Here is a 13254-nt window from a genome sequence, read left to right on the forward strand (position 1 = left end):
AAGTGAAGTGCAGTGAACTCATGGCGAGATTCTCTTGCACATAAACGGACACCAGATCAGGTTCCAGGCTCATGATACGAACACAGACCTGCTCAAGTTTCAGCCAGCAGATGTGTAGCCGAGCTCTCTCTGCCAAGAAGGCACAAGCTTGGGGCTTGGGGTTTGTTTTTTCTCATTTCTTATAGCTTTTGAAACTATTGCTATTAAATAAATGAAACAACAAGAAACCCCAGACAATGTTGGGGAAATAGAGAAAGGAATTCACCAACTATTAAAAACCAAAGCCAACAAAACGCTCCTCAGTATTTTAGATTCTATTGATAAGTCTTTTTTTTTTCCCCCCTCAAAACTATTTTCTTTGAATTTAATGTCCCAATCCTGCTCTCCGCATTCCATGGTATTAAACCCCTTGAAAATGAATGAGAAACACACAAACCCAAATAGCAAGCTGGCAGCAAATTGTACCAGCTAGAGGGAAATATAATAAAGCTTTCAGTGTCCCCAGCCAAGAACAATCCAGTAAGGATTATTTCTAGTGCTTTGCATTTCAAAAGGAAGAAGAAGAATAATTTTTCACCAACATGGCCAGAAAAGTGTTATGTGGAGGGGGACCAGTGTGGCAAACCTGATCCAGAGAGTCTTTCCTGGCCTTCTCTGCTTTCCCAGAGTTAGCGGTTATTTCTCTCTGTAGGACAGGCTTTAGACATTTAAACACAAATATTTGTTTTTGAGAAATATGGACTGTGCTGAGACAAGCCTGGCAAGAGAGAAATCAATTTATCTGAGAGTGCTTGCAGAGCATGAGGAAGAGCCGTCCAGTAGACACCTCAGCTGTCTCATTCTGTCTCCTGTTACAAGCTCTTTATTCCCCATTTCATTCCTGTAGCCCTTTTCACCCAGTCCCAGTACAAATTCACCTTTCTCAAATGGCAGGTCATAATTTTCCATCTCTATTTTAGACAAGGTTGTACCAACACAATGAACAATAGCGTTATCATGAGTGATCACTGTCCAAATTCTAGGGGAAAAGTGTTAAGTACCTGTCTTTTCAACATTCAATACAATTGTTTAACATAGAGATTCCATAACAAAAGAGGGAAGTTGCAGTCACCTCAGTGCTTCATTTGGACAGAACAAACCTGCTATTGGGAGATGAAGGTGCAACAGCTCCCAGGAAGGAAAAGTGGAGAAAATTATCTTCAGGGTCCCAACCTCCAATCTACTCCTTGCTGAAAGCATGACTGTCACAGGGGAAAAAAAAAATAGAGCATCAGATTTCAAGGACATGAGAGAACATAGTGTCTTATCACTTCAAACAGGACACATGGCTTCAGCAGCGTATACCTGCAACAGGAACACAACTTCCGCTTGAGTGTGACTACTTTTAGAAATAAATAACAAACTCCTCCGTGAACAACCCCCCTTGTCTAGAGCAACATCATTCTAAGGGTTAAGTACTTTCAGTGATAAAGTTTTATACCAAATCCACAGTTTCAATACAGCAAGTTTCAGATTCCACGTCACTGAAAAACACAGGCCAACTCTAACTAGATCACAGTCAAAGCCATTTTAGGGGCAGAACCACGGTCACCTTAATTACCAGCACCTATATTTCCCTAGGAGTTTTTTGTGTGGGTTTTTTGTTTGTTTGTTTTGTGGTGGTGTTTCTTGTTTTTTTAAAAACAGCAAAATCTTCAATCATGACAAGCATCTTCAAAAAGCAGAGCTCTCAAAGCACTGGTTCAGCTCAAAGCACGGACGGTCTCCCTGCAGACCTCGGCTCACCAGCTCTCTCAGGTCTCTAACAAGTCTTCCTACACATTCTCCTTTTCTGCATTTTCAAAGGCTTACATGCATATGAACTTGCAAGAAGGGGTAGAAACGTCATTTTAATGCAAAATTGGGAGTCTTTCATACACAGACATCTTCTATGACTTCTCTCAGAATTCTGAAAGGAAATCTATACTGCCTATGTCTAGTTTTACCATATTAAAGCTTTGGAACAGATAAAACAATAGGCATTGATTTCAGTTATAACTGCCCATTAGTCTGTTTTCAGCAGGACATAGTTCAGTAAATTGAATGGAAGCAGGAGCAACGTTTTATAGCCGTATCATATTAATGATTTGGAGACTAATCGTGTCTTATCAAGCTGAGTATCAGGAAGCCAAAACCATAAAAATGGAAGATATATCCTCAAGCTGCATATTTAGTCAATCTATTCAACATGTACTTTATTTTTACATCATAGCACTGTACATGTTCAGTTGCGTACTCTCTTGAAGCAATTAAGTCTTAATAACTTGACACTTCGCCATGACTTTCCTGTTTTGCCATCTACATTTTACATCAAGCAAGTAATACAAAAATCTGCGAAGGTCCTTTTAACCTTGACAGTCTGTCGTATTGTGAAAATCAGAGTAGATCAAGAATTGCTCTTATTTTTCTGGTCTTGCTTCTCATCCAAACACATGGATTTAAACATTTACATGCCTATTCATAATTTATTCGAGCATTCACAGCTCATATCATAAATACAGGTCTAGCCTGCAGGAAAAACAATGACTAATAGTTGAAAGAAAGCATTCCAATTAGTTCTTGTGAAGCAAACCCACGCTCACTGCTTGGTCCTCAGGTGCCAGGAAAGTCCAATAGGAATGTCTGACATCAAATGTACCATCCAGAAAAATATATCACTTTCAAACAGCAATAGTAGTCAGATCACAGACTGTGATTTTCTCTCCTGGCACATACCGGTAGGAAGACTTATCTTTAAACAAGTTCCCAAAGATTTGAAGCCCTTAAGGAGGCTGATGGGGAAAAGCTGTGCTCCAAGATGTGTTCCCACCACTGGGACATGCTGCCTTCTGCTTCAGAGGACCTGTGCCAGACTAGATTTTCTCTTCCCAATTACAGTGTTAAGCATGGAGACAAACACCAGAGCCAGGAGATGCTGCCTCTCAGAGGAAAGTTGTTGCTTATCTACCACCTCTTGCTTGTGTAAGATGAGGATCCCACCCTGGCCACGTTTGCAAGTCAGCAGCACTCTGTAATGAGAAGAACTTGTTTACCTCAGCTATCTCCTCTCATCATGGTGTTCAGCCTTGCCAAATGCCATTCCAAATTCGCTTCGGTGCCCCCTTTGGCATCCCTGCCACAGACTGTTGATCCTCAGATTAATTAGCCAGAAAACACAAGCATCACTCAATCAGGTAGCATTTGTATTTCTCCAAATCAGGCTCCACCAAAAAAACCCTTCTGCTCCAAGACTCTGTTCATCTCCACAGTCCTCCTTCCAAGACACTGTGCACCTCCAGCCTAAATCCACACTTTGTAGATAAAGACTACAATTTGCATATGCTTTGCAGACTCAGCAACATAAAGCATTTTGCAAATAAAAAAATTCAAAGACAAACTAAAGCGGATGCAGATTTACCTAAGGGAGCCCGATGTCTTTTCTTTCCACTTCCTCCTCTTTATTATGAAAAGCTGCCGGAGCACGTGCTACGTCAGGTGCTGCAGCCGCGATCGGAGGCCGTGGATCACGCTGCTCAGATGAGGGCTGTACCTGCTTCGGTTTCCAGCTGCACGTGGTCATGATTAACAGCTTGCTTTGGAAAGGCACAGGGACACTGGAAACAGCGCATCTGGAACGGGTTCCTCATGTTAAACCATCTTTCTAGTGCACTGAATGGGTTTCACGTTAAGAGTTGTCAGTGTACTCTAGTAGTCCAGATAACATTTTTTCTAGGATTTTAGAACAGAATTTTTTTCTGCTCTTCTGGAAGATGAGGAATGTATGGAATTTGATATGTGGCCAGGTCAGTTTAAGTCAAGTGGCTAGGAACAAGGTAAGAGCAGAGAGATTCAACAAATATCAACAGCCACCTCTGTTCGAATAAAAAGCGTGTTGTCTTCCTGAATACATTATGCTAAATCTACATGTAAATGAGAAATATATAAATAGAATTGGGCATTAACTGACATTAGATTTTTTTTTTTTTTTTTTTTTTAAATGGAGGGGAGGCAGGGGATGTTGTTATTAAAGGAGTTAAATTCTAACATCTGTTTTTAATTCTAGCAGCTTATTTGTCTGTTTATACCTACAGGCTTTCAAGACATCATTCAACACTGCTAATTAAAGCTGACAAGTTTTGTTCACTGTGATGCTTTCTGGTATCCCTGCAAGGCACTAACTCATGTCAGTTCTGTCACTGCAGGTGACACTGCTGCTTGATGGAGAGATGACAAGAGGCCAGAGAGCCCCCTCAAGGGCTGAGGAGAGGTTCACCTTGTCCCCTGTCAGACAGAGGAGGGAAGAAGTGACGGATGGCAGGGACCATTGCTCCATCTGCAAGCACTTGCCTCATCTCCAGGCTGGGTCAGCATCCTCCAACTTTCTGCCACGGCTGACTTAAAACGCAAATCCATGGCAATATTCTCCAGAATATTTCTAAAATTCCACAGATTTGGGCCTTCAATTTAATCATATTATACCAATTCTATTTGGAGAAAACATGCCATGTTACAGACACACACAAACACACATTCTGGTTTCTCTTAGCAGCAAGATCCCCATCTGCAGTCATGCCCTAAGGAAACTTGCTATTTGTGCTTCAGTAAAACGGCACAATGCAGATTCTAGAGAGTAGTCCGTGCCTATGAAAGCAATTGCCGAAGTGCTTGGTTTGGCTCAGATAGAATTCAGCACCTTATGGAAAAAGCCACAAGGACAAATGCCAACAAGTTCATTCATTGCTTCGTATTCTGGACTTCAGACTTGACAGATCAGACATGGATGCTATTAGCAATTTACACACATTTTCATTTAAAACAAACCAACTAACCCCATACCACCCAGAGAATACTGGTGGAAGGTGAAACAAGCATGCCAGCCCATTATAAACTCCCAGCCTGTGAGCTCCTCACATCATATACACTTTTCAGAGTGCTAAGCATGCTGTCAGTAATGTCACACAGGAGATTGCTGGGATCCACAGCAGACCGAGCAGACTGCGAGATGTGCAAGAAGAAGAAAACCCAGAGAGATAAGGAATTGATCAGTAGTTGTGCACATATTGTGGCTCACTCACTTTTTGCCAGAGATTTTTCTTATTTTTCCTCACACAGAAGTTTCGCAATCTGAACAGACTTTGGTTTGGGGGTTTTTTTGAACAGCCAACAGGCTTTCAAGTATATTTTTAAAGCTGTTTCAGGCTGGAAGAGGCTTTTTGTTACACAGCCATACCTGGGGGCCGGCTCCCTGGGTGAGGTGTCTAGACATCTCCACAGCGGCATTAACAACCGCGCAGCCCAGTGCTCCATTGAATCCACTAGTTTTAGCATTAGGAGTCATTTCGTGCTCTGGGTTGCCATAATCAAACCCATCTGTTGCATGAAAATTAGCAACTGCCAGCTTGAGTGCAAAGCACAATATGCCCAAATCATCTGTTTTTAAGATCATCTTTCCCTCCTAAAAGACTACATGAGATACCACACGACATCAGACACCACTTCAGTCACTTCAAAACTCGCATGAAATCCAAACGGATCTAAAAATCCACTTTGAGGAGAATGAACTTCAATGAGGAACGGTGGCCTTGACAAGCAATTCCATCCACTACCGCACTGCATGCTATGAATGGAAAAATTATGTATTCCAAATACCTCCACAAAAACAGATTAAAGCAATCCTCTGAATCCTATAAGGACCAAAACCAGTCAAAGAAAACGACTGTTCATTTAAACCATTTTTTAAGCTTCATTTGTCTACAGCTATACTTTTATAGTTCAATACACAAAACCATTATGACAGATATACAAATCTGATATTCTCAGGCAGGAAAGGTGAAATCCCTATATATGAAAGGTTGAAGTCTGATCCTTAAAAGAAGCTTGCAGCTCATTTCTGTCATCCATCTTTCTCTCCTTGATTCAACAAGAAGACCCACAGCTTAAGGAAAATTATGATTTTGTCCATGAGGAAAAGAACAGACCTCTTCAGATTGAGCCAAGAATTCACCTTTGTGGGAAAACACCTTGGCACTTCTCAAAGAAAACAAGGAGAGAGGCAGAAAGCAAAATCAGATTCTCTAGGTTTTTAGATACAAAACTTTGAAAAGAGTAATCATATACAAGTATTTCCCAATAATTGAAACACATTTTGTTTCCTTCCTTCTTTCCTCATCTCATCTAGTGTTGGTACTGCTTTTCCACAGTTACTGAGGTGGAAGATATTTTTTCAACTGCCACTTCTGCTCTGCAGAATAAAAATATGTATTCTTTCTTCTCACTTTCCCTCTTCACACTTATGGTGGTTGTATGGTTGTCACCAGCCTCAGGTCTAAGAGGTGCCGTTTACCTATTAATGCCACGTTCTGCAGCTCTCCAAATAGCACCACCAGCAGAACCGTGGCCAAGTGCATCCTCTAACTACAACTGAGCTCTCCGGCCACCTTGCAAACCCAAGTTCAGAAGCTTGTAGCACAACAAACCCAAATGAACAGGGCCCAGAGGACAAGGTTCATCACACAAAACCTCAGGAGCACTGAGAGCTCCCATCTGTGAAGGCACACAGCACATCCGCATACAAACCTCAGAACAGGTTGCTATGAGTATATCCATTAAAGAGAGTTGACAGTTGCAGAAGATGCTCCCTAAAATGATCTTCTGGAACATTTAAAATGCATCAAAATTAACAATACCTACGATTTTATCCAAAAATCCTCAAGAACAAAACATTCGGTCTATAGGAGGCAATAGGAAATCAGCAAAGCACTTCATTTTAGCAATGCTTTGGGGATGCGAATGCTCTGTATTTTCTTTTTAAATGCTGAGTTGCCTAATTGAAATGCAGCTCATATAGCACCCAGGCTTACTTCTGGATCACTAAGAAATTGGTCCGATTTGAAAATGTCAGGATCTGGTTAGCAATTCAAATGACCACAGTGGTAATTACGGCTTTTCATGTTCCAGCATGTTACACTGCATCAAAACTGACACAAATGCCTGGTTTTGTAATATCACAGCATGGAAATAAATGTCCAAAATGATATGAAAATGTACTAGTAAGAGATTAATAACTGTTCTTCTAGGAAGAAAGATGGCTCTTTTCAACCAGTATATTTTAAAAACCCTTCTCTGATAGCATCTCTCCTTGAGGGAAACTGAATTATATTATCACTCATAAGATATAATCATTTCTGTCAACACCAGTCAGAATATTTGAAGGAAAAGAGGAGGAGAAACAGGGAAGGGGTTGGGGGAAAAATAGTGCAATCTTATTTATAAGTCCAGAGAGATACTACTTAAAGGTTCCCCTCCAGCATTTTGCTCTCTCTCCCACCAAGCAGAATAGAACATATTTCAAGTGTTTTATTTTGATCATAAACTGGAAGAACTATGTGGATAGGGAGCAATGCATCATGAGCGATGTACTCAGCTCTACAATCTTTGGTACCAATGTGTCATTTTGAAATATGGGCCTAAAGCAATATGCATAAGGGAAACTTTTTTTCTTTTTCAGGGAAGGAGGAGGAATAAAAGGTCTTTTGAAATCTAATGTGCCCCCAGAAATCTGTTTATGAAATAAAATGTATAAAGCAAGCAATGTCTTTAGTAGTTCTCTTGTGCAGCAGCCAAACCACACACCAGAGTCACTCAAGTGCCTTCCGGCTACAGAGTGGTTTAAACAGAGATCAACACATGGTACTTCTGCCTTTTGCACAAAGTCTATGGGGTGGAGATACCAGTCAGCACATCCCATGAGCAGCTTCAGTTCTGTTTTGTCATCCAATAGATCACAAAACACACTCTCTAATCACATACGTGACTGAGAGCACAATGAAGAGACTTGTGCAATGTCCTCTCAGGTTGACTTGAGCCTCAGAGGAAGGTCCACGCTTCCTCTGCAGCCTCTTTTTTTCCACCTGGCTAAAAGGTTGGACGTCCATGTGTTTATCCATGAAGATGGAGAGATTTTGTGTTGGACACCACTCTCCCCCCACCAACAGTATTGCTGTTTTGTGGGAGTGGTTTTGCTCTACCAGCCTTCCTACAATAGGCCGCCGAGTTAATCCTACACAGTTCGTTTCTTTGTCTCAAGTACAAGTGCAAGTCTTCAAGGAATGCAAATTCCATGACAGAGTTCAAAATTGTACCCTTAGAGAAATATGGCTTTTACTGTTGGAGGCGCAATAATCGTATACCCTTTCCTTAATTAAAGCAATGCAGCCTAGGAAGGATTTTGCAGGAACTAGCACTTCATGTAGCTCATTATCTGGGGAAATTTATTAGGCACAGCTTTTCTTTTGAACGTGTGTGCACATTTTATCTGTATTTTCTGTAAAATTACACATACACATGACGTACAAACAATACACCAACGCACACCAATGATCAAAACTTCCAAACCATCGTTATGTGGTTTGACTGGACTTGAAAAAGCTCCAAAGGCATTAGGAAATGAAAGATATTTGCACGCTGGGGGGAGGCTGCAGCTCATTGTACACAAGCCCAGATGCCAAAAACTCCCCTGAGCTTCCATCCTCTGTCACTACACAAACTCAGCTGGCAGTTTTTTCTCAAACTTATTTACTGCAAAGGCAACATCTTACAGTATTTTGAATGCAACTTCTACGTCATTGGAAAAAAAATAACCATATTCAAACCTCTCACTTACATTTAATGAAAACATTACAAAAAATAAGAAACAACACATCCTGAAAACATTCAAGACTATGTGCCATACAATACATGAATCAATCTAGAGCAGCAGGAGAAACTGCCTGCGTGTCTTATTTCTCCCCGACTAAAGCGGTGTTAATACTCACTGTCACCCAAAGAATGTTTTCCAACATTTTCAGAAGGAAGGTAAATTTTGCAGAGAACTGCCTGTTAACTTCACAGCTCCTTCCAGACTTGGGAGGAAGAGAACTACAGCCAAGGCTGCAAACTAAAGCTCCAGCATTATTGCCATGCTCAGCCAATCCTTTCATACCACCTCAGCAAGACAACAAGGTCTCACTACGGCATAACGTGAACTGCCATGAAAACTTCACCTTCTCTATTGCATGAAAAAAAAAAAATATATACACACACACACACACTAACCAGTAACTACACAGAGGGGGAAAAAAAAATAAAAATAAATTTAAAAAAAAAAAATAATAAAAAAAAAAAAATCAATGAACTACTATTCTGCCACAATTAAGAAAAAAAAATTAGTCTGGGTAAGAATCAAATCTCACACACTCCACAAACTTATTTCTTACTCTGCAAATAGGCTTCTGTCCAAAATCAAGGCCCTAATGTACAGCTGGGATATCCTAACATATTGATTGAAGACTAAACCAGGGAGCTCTGGTGAACTGATGGGATGATGCAGGAGTCAGGGCTCATCTGGCACCAGGTTAGTTAGAGCACTGCTTGTCTTCACAGCATGGGAAGTAATAACAAAAAATTGCAGTTATTTGGAGTCCATTTCTGCTAGGAATGTTTTGATGAAAAAAGCTCATAAATTCATACTCTGACAATGAACTCGCGCACCCAAGCTTACAACAGATTACGAGATATCTGCACACTGTCCAGTTCTTCTTATGCCACCTTTCTTTTTAGATGTAGAAGTAAAAATATTTAATCTCAGTTTAAAAAAAATATTCTCAAAGTATCAAGAAGCAGAGACTCTACTGGGTTAACTTAAAAAGAGATTCACAATCATTTTAATTTATTTGTTTCTACTATATTTCACTTAATAGGAGCGAACAGTGTGCCGCTGTGGCAAAGCAAGCCAACAGGATGCTGAGCCTTTCTTTAAAGATCTCAGTCTTGTGTAAGACAAAACCAAGCAAGAAATTCTGAGGCTTATACTACGAACTGTTGGCGCACAGACCTTTTCCAGGTCTCAGCATTAAAAGGGCCCATCACAGGACACATGCTCCTAAGTGAGAGTTACAAACAGTCATAGCAGTAGTAATTAAAAAAAAAAGGCAAATAGGCAGATTGGATTCCCAGTAGATGAACGCAGTCTAACAATTTACAACAAACACGTTTGAAGTCAACTTCAAGTAACATGGTAACAAGAATCATGTGCATCTGTTTCATGCTCCCTGATAATAATGCCATCAAAACTGAATTCAAGTGTTTCAAAGCTACAGAGAGCCTGAGCGTGTCTTTGACTAATTAAAATTAACCACATTACTGAGGTCACAAGCTCAGCCCTTTGGACATTAGCAAATTCTGGCTAAGGTCACTTCATCAAGCAAAATAATGAATGTCTGTGTTCAAAAGGCATGAACAATACATTTTTTTAATTATCATATTAGTGGATTGAGGGAGATTTATGGAGTTATTTGAATGTTGGAAGACCCAGAATAGCACTCTTCAGTCATAATACTACAGAGACATAACAATATGCAATAAAATTTTTTAAAAAAACAGGTCAACACTAGAACATTAGCTGAATTACTAATAAGGCTAAAACAGTGTTTGATACAGAAGCAACCTATTTTTACTAAAGAATATCAATTAGCTTTCATTTTCTTTAAAATTCAAATAAACAGAAAAAAGTGTAGATTTAACTTTGGTTTGAATACGTGTTGTTGAGGCTGTAGCATCTTTCAAATTCCTCACATAAATTATAGATATACTTTTCCTAGGTCAAATGTAAAAGGGAGCAGAGAATCAGAACTAGTCTCTATACAGAAAGCTCAAAGTACTGCAATGAGTTAGTTTTTTCCAATCTTCATTTTTCTATAATATAATATAAAACAGGGAAATTAAGATCATGATACAGAAAATAAAGATTAGGATTCTCAGACTGCACTACGCAGGAAACCAGATTAGCATAGTGACAACGGATTAAAATTGGGAACACACGAGTAACACGGCTGCACCGGACAGGAGGTGCTGGGAGAGCTGAGCCAAGGTGTGCGGTTCTCAGCAGTTGTCCCTGCACCAGCTGCTCCACTTCTCAGTGCAACCAGTTCCCTATGGGGAGGAGCCTCTGAGTATCACTGCAATGTAAATAAACGTTTAGGTGAGAATCTAACAGCTTTAAGGTCCATTATTTCCTTTGCAAAGCATGGAAATCCTTGCTGAAGCATTCCCCCTGGGACCTGTTCCTGTCTGCACACAGATTTACTCGCTGTGTTCCAACTGTCCCACATGACCATAGGCAATTTATTTTTTTTTTAAGCATATTGGCACTAAAAAGTCTGAAACCTACTAAATGAAAATAATCTTCTTATGTCACAAAATAAACCCCCCTTATTTTGCCAGACACTGAGCTGATTATTGTATGAATAAAGCTAATCAGTGTAATTACACAGTTTAAAAGCACATGCTGTGGACTCACAGACCATCACAGACAATACTTCTCTAGGTGCCAGCTGTGTTTCCGATTTGCTAAATTAGACTTTGCTGTAAAGTTCTTTTTTTTAAAAAAAAAAGTACATTGGTTTCAAATTATTCTTTCAAATTCAATTATATAAAAAGAATTGGAAGAAGCTCCCTACCATTTGCTTTCCAACCAGAACATTTTGTCATAATCTTACCATTTTGAAGAATGAAGCACAATAATTTCACACATTGTGGCGCTACGTCAGAAGAGAGCTGGATTTAGAAACAGAGTCCCACTCAATTGCCCTGAGAAAGCCAATCAGCAGTTTATTAGACTGCTACACCACAGGCATTATCTCCACCATGCAATATTTTAGCATTGATAAGGCTGCCAAAGGCTTCTAACCACAGAAATATTGTTCAGGGTGGTGGTGGTTTGTTTGTTGTTTTTTTTTTTAAAAAAAGTAACCCACAAGGTAGCCAGCAGCTTTGTCTAATTAACTAGAAAGAGATCAAAGCGTATTACTGTCACTTCTACAGAGAGCATTTTAAGAGAGAAAAATGGAAGGGTCAGTGTGATCGTCTTTTTCTTTTTATGCCCCGTGGCAGGCAAAATTTCATCTTAGACTTTCCAAGAAATTCATTGTCTATGATCCGGGAATTCCAGCTTTACCTTTACCCAGTTAATCCAGCTCTAAACTGAAGTATCAACGACATTCTCTTGCATCCAGGTTCAGCAGCTCCAGGTTGAAAACTACTTTGACATTTCTGGCCTGGTACCCTGCCCTCAACAAATGCATCTGACGCTCACGTAGAGCCTTTTGGCTGCTTGCTTCCCCGGCCATCTGTCCACGTGGCATTCTGCCCGCTTACCAGGGGACGTGCCAGTTTTACTAGGGCAGAAACGCCAAGAAGAGGCGGTTTGAAATGCGCATCCAGCACATGAATTCACTGCCATCTTGCCTTAATGCCCCCCATCCACCAGCTCGGGGAAGGCAAGAGCAGCCACACTAGAAGAGACCAGAAGTCCATACAGAGTCCTCTCCCACTCCTGACCCAGGTCATTAACACCTACCCTAAAACAAAACAAGAATATCAGGAGCTCAACAATTACAAAAACCTGCTCATCAAAAGCCTGGGAACATTTCAGCTGAAAACAGGCATATGGGCTTGGCTGCAGAAAGTGCTATAAACCCCAGAGTGAACCCTCTCATTTAAAAATGGAAATGCCTCAATGCTGTTTAACATGTAAAGCAAATTAAAGCCACCCCAGCTCTGACACAGTGCCTGTATAGAGAGGTTTAACACATTTAATTCAATATACAGTTGAAATTTATTTGAAACTACTTTACTGTGTTGTTTTCTGTGTTTTCTTATCTCCACAATGGAGACAAGCTTTAAACTGAACTGTTTTACTCCCAGAATATCATTAATAGGGATGAAAATACAGCTAGTTCTTCTATAGCTTCATTCCTGTGAATGTTAAAACCCTGAAGAATGAACACTAGTGCTTAATTTTCCTGCCTGTCTCCATAAGCCTTTACATGCCTCCCTCATCCTAATACAAAACAGTGAACAGAGAAACCACCTGCAAGACTGAAGCCTTCACAGTATGTCATGGGTAGGGAACCTTTTGACTGGGGAGGTGACACAGCCCTTGGTGAGGATGGGGGCACACGCCCACAATAGAAGCCAATTCCACTTGGTAACGAGGTAGGTGAACTTACATGGGATCAGGAACAACTGTAAATCATTTCCCACTCATGTTTAAGGAATCAGTGAGGAAAGAAGAGGGTGCAGACTGTAGGAATTGTACTGGGAGGACTTGCCCTTGTGCCACGTTTCATGCCACTGCTGTAGCCTCAGAGCCACCCGACAGACAGGCCCTACATCGCTGGCGCACACAGAGCACGGATT

The sequence above is a fragment of the Caloenas nicobarica genome, chromosome 17 (genome assembly GCF_036013445.1).
Source record: "Caloenas nicobarica isolate bCalNic1 chromosome 17, bCalNic1.hap1, whole genome shotgun sequence".
NCBI lineage: Eukaryota > Metazoa > Chordata > Aves > Columbiformes > Columbidae > Caloenas > Caloenas nicobarica.